Raw genomic sequence first — 6000 nt, forward strand, 5'->3', positions numbered from 1 at the left:
ACAGTCACCCACAAGTAGCCAGTTACTACTACAGCCACCCACCTGTAGCCAGTAAACTGCTACAGTCACCCAACACTAGCCAGTTACTACTACAGTCACCCACCACTAGCCAGTTACTACTACAGCCACCCACCAGTAGTCAGTTACTACTACAGTCACCCACAAGTAGCCAGTTACTACTACAGCCACCCACCAGTAGCCAGTTACTACTACAGTCAACCACCAGTAGCCAGACACTGCTACAGCCACCCACCAATAGTCAGTTAGTGCTACAGTCACCAACCAGTAGCCAGTTACTACTAGAGTCACCCAACAGTAGCCAGTTACTGCTACAGCCTCCAACAAATAGCCAGTTACTGCTACAGTCACCCACCAGCAGCCAGTTAGTGCTAAAGTCACCAACAAGTAGCCAGTTACTGCTACAATGCCCACCAGCAGCCAGTTACTACTACAGTCACCCACCAGTAGTCAGTTAGTGCTACAGTCACCCACCAGTAGCCAGTTACTGCTACAGTCACCCACCAGTAGCCAGTTACTACTACCATCACCCACCAGTAGCCAGTTACTACTACAGTCACCCACCAGTAGCCAGTTACTGCTACAGCCACCCACCAGTAGCCAGTTACTACTACAGTCACCCACCAGTAGCCAGTTGCTGCTACAGTCACCCACCAGTAGCCAGTTACTGCTACAGTCACCCACCAGTAGCCAGTTAGTGCTAAAGTCACCAACAAGTAGCCAGTTACTGCTACAGTCACCCACCAGTTGCCAGTTACTGCTACAGTCACCCACCACTAGCCAGTTACTACTACAGTCACCCACCAGTAGCCAGTTACTAATACAGCCACCCACCAGTAGCCAGTTACTACTACAGCCACCCGGCAGTAGTCAGTTAGTGCTAAAGTCACCAACCAGTAGCCAGTTACTACTAGAGTCACCCACCAGTAGCCAGTTACTGCTACAGCCACCAACAAGTAGCCAGTTACTGCTACAGTCACCCACCAGCAGCCAGTTAGTGCTAAAGTCACCAACAAGTAGCCAGTTACTGCTACAGTCACCCACCAGTAGCCAGTTACTGCTACAGTCACCCACCAGTAGCCATTTACTGCTACAGTCACCCACCAGTAGCCAGTTACTACTACAGCCACCCACCAGTAGCCAGTTACTACTACAGCCACCCGCCAGTAGTCAGTTAGTGCTAAAGTCACCAACAAGTAGCCAGTTACTGCTACAGTCACCCACCTGTAGCCAGTAAACTGCTACAGTCACCCACCACTAGCCAGTTACTACTACAGTCACCCACCACTAGCCAGTTACTACTACAGCCACCTACCAGTAGTCAGTTACTACTACAGTCACCCACAAGTAGCCAGTTACTACTACAGTCACCCACCACTAGCCAGTTACTGCTACAGTCACCCACCACTAGCCAGTTACTTTTACAGTCACCCACCACTAGCCAGTTACTACTACAGTCACCCACCAGTAGCCAGTTACTACTACAGTCACCCACCAGTAGCCAGTTACTAGTACAGTCACCCACCACTAGCCAGTTACTACTACAGTCACCCACCAGTAGCCACTTACTGCTACAGTCACCCACCAGTAGCCAGTTAATACTACAGTCACCCACCAGTTGCCAGTTACTGCTACAGTCACCCACCAGTAGCCAGTTACTGCTACAGGCACCCACCAGGTAGCCAGTTATTGCTACAGTCACCCACCAGGTAGCCAGTTACTACTACAGTCACCCACCAGTAGTCAGTTAGTGGTATAGTCACCCACCAGTAGCCAGTTACTACTACAGTCACCCACCACTAGCCAGTTACTACTACAGTCACCCACCAGTTGCCAGTTACTACTACAGTCACCCACCAGTATCCAGTTACTGCTACAGGCACCCACCAGGTAGCCAGTTATTGCTACAGTCACCCACCAGGTAGCCAGTTACTACTACAGTCACCCACCAGTAGTCAGTTAGTGGTATAGTCACCCACCAGTAGCCAGTTACTACTACAGTCACCCACCACTAGCCAGTTACTACTACAGTCACCCACCAGTTGCCAGTTACTGCTACAGTCACCCACCAGTAGCCAGTTACTGCTACAGGCACCCACCAGGTAGCCAGTTATTGCTACAGTCACCCACCAGGTAGCCAGTTACTACTACAGTCACCCACCAGTAGTCAGTTAGTGGTATAGTCACCCACCAGTAGCCAGTTACTACTACAGTCACCCACCACTAGCCAGTTACTACTACAGTCACCCACCAGTAGCCAGTTACTACTACAGTCACCCACCAGTAGCCAGTTACTGCTACAGTCACCCACCAGTAGCCAGTTACTACTACAGTCACCCACCAGGAGCCAGTTACTGCTACAGTCACCCATCATTAGCCAGTTACTGGTATAGTCACCCACCAGTAGCCAGTTAGTGTTACAGTCACCCATCAGTAGCCAGTTACTACTCCCCACGCTGTAGCCAGTTACTACAGTTACTGAGCCTAAATTTCTCATTACAGCAGACCTTAGCCTACCTCTTCTCTCTCCTTATAAGCCCAGCTTGCTGTACCAGCAATAGCATTCAAGCCTATGACGAATACATCCACTCCACTCCTCCACACTGACCCCCCAGAGAGGCTGTTAACCTGGGCCAGGCCTGGAACACACCAGGTAAATTACAGCAGAGGTGGTATGGTATATCCTTGTGTATGTAACAATTTCACATGGATAAATTAAAGGCCTAAAACTAAATCTCTACAAAAATGAACTCTCACACAAGTGATCAGATACTAACATCCGTTCAGATATTTTAATAACCGTGCCCATCCCTAATTGGAGGTGGCTCACCATTCTCAAGTCAGATCCTGCATGATTGTGGAAGGCTGGAATTATGGCACCAGTTCCCCTCCTTCTCCGTCCAGTGACACAAACAGACCTTACTCCCTGATGATGACCCCTTGGTTGGTACCCACACAGCAAGCGGCACAGCAAATCAAGCAGAGGAGGAAAAATAATAACGACTCTCCTCCTCTCCTCTCTTCTTTCAAAGTAATCCTCTACAGGTCTCAGTGATGCTGACGCCGTTCAGTCAGCTCGATTCAGCCACGGAAAATTATATGGGTTGCAGGAAGCAGATATGGCAGGGTGACAAGAAAAGCGAGAGGAGTAGGAGGACGAAGAAGGCACCCAGGCAGCAGTCACTGTGTCACTAGGGAGAGAGAGAGAGGGACACCAAGATTACATTCTCTCTGATATCTTCACTCATCCTTGGACAGTCGGCCAGCTTTCTCCTTCCAAAAAAAGAAGACCTTTCCTAAGCAGCAGAGGAAAATGCGGGCCAATAGATGGATTGCGAGCTCATTCGTGTCCGTGACCGGCGCTTAGCGAGCAGTGTTATGTATAGATGTGAGAGGCACTGCTAGTTCCACAGGAGCAGGGAGCCCAGGACTCCTCTGTACACCAGCAGATGAATGGCGCAGTGCTGCTGTTGTTATGGCAACCACCGGGGAGGACAGAGAGGGAGGAGGAGGGTATGTAAGAGGGAGGGAAGGAGGGAGTATGGAAAACATGGAATAAAAGAGCAGGAAGGGAGGGAGGGTCGTATTTAAGTGGCACTGTTTCACAGTTCACAGTGGTGAGAAGCTTTGAGGACATATCTGGGTAAAAACTAAGGCAGAATCATCTGGGGGGAGACAGGGTCTCTTTATGAATATGTTACTCAATCACCTCTTGGACCCAAGCCTCCATGCGCCCGCATTTGACCCTTTTTACCCCACAGCCGCAGCCATTTTTATACACTACATGATCAAAAGTATGTGGACACCTGCTTATCAAACATCTCAATCCAAAATCATGAGCATTAATATGGAGTTGGTCCCCCCTTTTCTGCTAGTACAGCCTCCACTCTTCTGGGAAGGCTTTCAATTAGATGTTGGAACATTGCTGCGGGAACTTGCTTCCATTCAGCCACAAGAGGATTAGCGAGGTCGTGCACTGAAATTAGGCTTTCCTCGCAGTCAAAGGTGTTCGATGGGGTCTAGGTCAGGGCTCTGTGCAGGCCAGTCAAGTTTTTCCACACAATCTCGACAAAAAATGTTCTGTATGGACCTCGCTTTGTGCACATGGGCATTGTCATGCTGGAACAGGAAAGGGCCTCCCCCAAAGTGTTACCACAAAATTGGAAGCACAGAATTGTCTAGAATGTCATTGTATGCTGTAGCGTTAAGATTTCCCTTCACTGGAACTAAAGGGCTGAGACCGAACCATGAAAAACAACCCCAGAACATTATTCCTCCTCCACCAAACTTCACAGTTGGCACTATACATTAGGGTAGGTAGCGGTCTCCTGGCACCCGCCAAACCCAGATTCGGCCGTCTGGTGAACCGTGATTTCTCACTCTAGAGAACACGTTTCCACAGTCCAATGTTGGCGAGCTTTATACCACTCCAGCTGACGCTTGGCATTGCGCATGGTGCTCTTAGGCTCATGTGCGGCTGCTTGGCCATGGAAACCCATTTCAGGAAGCGCCCAACAAACAGTTATTGTACTAACGTTGCTTCCAGCGGCAATTAGGAACTCGGTAGTGGGTGAGGACAGAGGATTTTTACGTGCTTCAGCACTTGACGGTCCCGTTCTGAGATTGTGTGTGGCCTACCACTTCACGGCTGAGCCATTGTTGCTCCTAGACATTTTCACTTCACTATAACAGCACTTACAGTTGACCGGGGAAGAAATTTGACTAACTGACTTGTTGGAAAGGTGGCATCATATGACGGTGCCACGTTGAACGTCACCAAGCTCTTCAGTACGGCCATTCTACTGTCAATGTTTGTCAATGGAGATTGCATGGCTGTGTGCTCAATGTTATACACCGGTCAGTAATGGGTGAGACTGAAATACAATCCACTATTCCACATCCCCTTTGAAGGGGTGTCCACATACTGCTGTATATATAGTGTAGATATTCTCACTTTCTCCTCCTCATCTTTCTTTGGTCTCAGGAACTTCCTTTCTTCCTCTCTGGCTGGTGGGATTACATGGGATAGATTAAATAAAGGGATGGGGATGCTCTGTTGTTGGCCTAAAGATATGCAGGAAACATAGACCAATATGTTGATTGAATCTGGTCCTCCGTGACGGTCTAAATTGTCATTCTAGTTGTCTTCACCTCTCTCGCGCTCTCTCTTCTAATGAGGCGTAGACATCATTACAAAGTTTTCTGTTCTCATCAGACCTAGCAGACCAAGACAGGCAGACTCATGTACAATCTGTAAAACTCATAACCTGTTATATTAAGCTGGTCCCATCAAAACCTGGAATACTAGCAAACAGTTACAACTACTGAGCAATCTTGGTCATCTACAGGCAGATGAAAGGTTCCTCGTCTATGACTGATACGATTCTGTTTGACTATGTATAGCCTATCTGCACCTCAATGGACTTCCATCTCTCAGTCATTGATATTGTGGTATTTCAAAAGACTAACAAATGTCGATGACATACAGTATGTTTCAGTGTTTCCAAAACAGTGAAAAAGAGTTCAGTGGACTTCCGCACCCATACAGTATTGACAAACCCTTAGAGCTTACTGAAGCAGACACAGTGGATGGCATTGTCTGAAAACCACAGGTTTATTTAACTGACATCTGCTAAACGATAAACACTGTGTGTCCTAAATGGTACCTTATTCCCTATACACTACTTTTGAGCAGAGCTCTATTGGCAGCGCACAAAATAGGGATTAAGGTACAAATCTGGATGCAGCGATTTCGTCATTCAGTATTGGCGTGTTCAAGTCCACTGGTTCTCATGACATTATATTCCTCCTTTTCAATTACCTTCTCATATAGACTTTTCTCTGTTTTTTCCACCTGTGAAAAGGAGGAGCTGAAAATGTCACATTTCCCATTGCCGGAACAAATGACTTTGCATGTGTGGGAAGGAGGGAGGGTTATTGTTGGTCAAGCAAATTGTAATTGGGGAACGACCGGCCCTAGAA

At 47.9% G+C, this 6000-nt stretch overlaps 1 protein-coding gene across 1 annotated transcript in view; it reads right to left on the reverse strand.

The window, feature by feature from the left end:
* Window positions 1-6000, reverse strand: part of LOC110503130 (protein TANC2) — a 193722-nt gene that overhangs the window by 160081 nt on the left and 27641 nt on the right. The window lies entirely within an intron of this gene.

Source organism: Oncorhynchus mykiss, chromosome 23 (assembly GCF_013265735.2).
Source record: "Oncorhynchus mykiss isolate Arlee chromosome 23, USDA_OmykA_1.1, whole genome shotgun sequence".
In the NCBI taxonomy this organism is placed as follows: domain Eukaryota; kingdom Metazoa; phylum Chordata; class Actinopteri; order Salmoniformes; family Salmonidae; genus Oncorhynchus; species Oncorhynchus mykiss.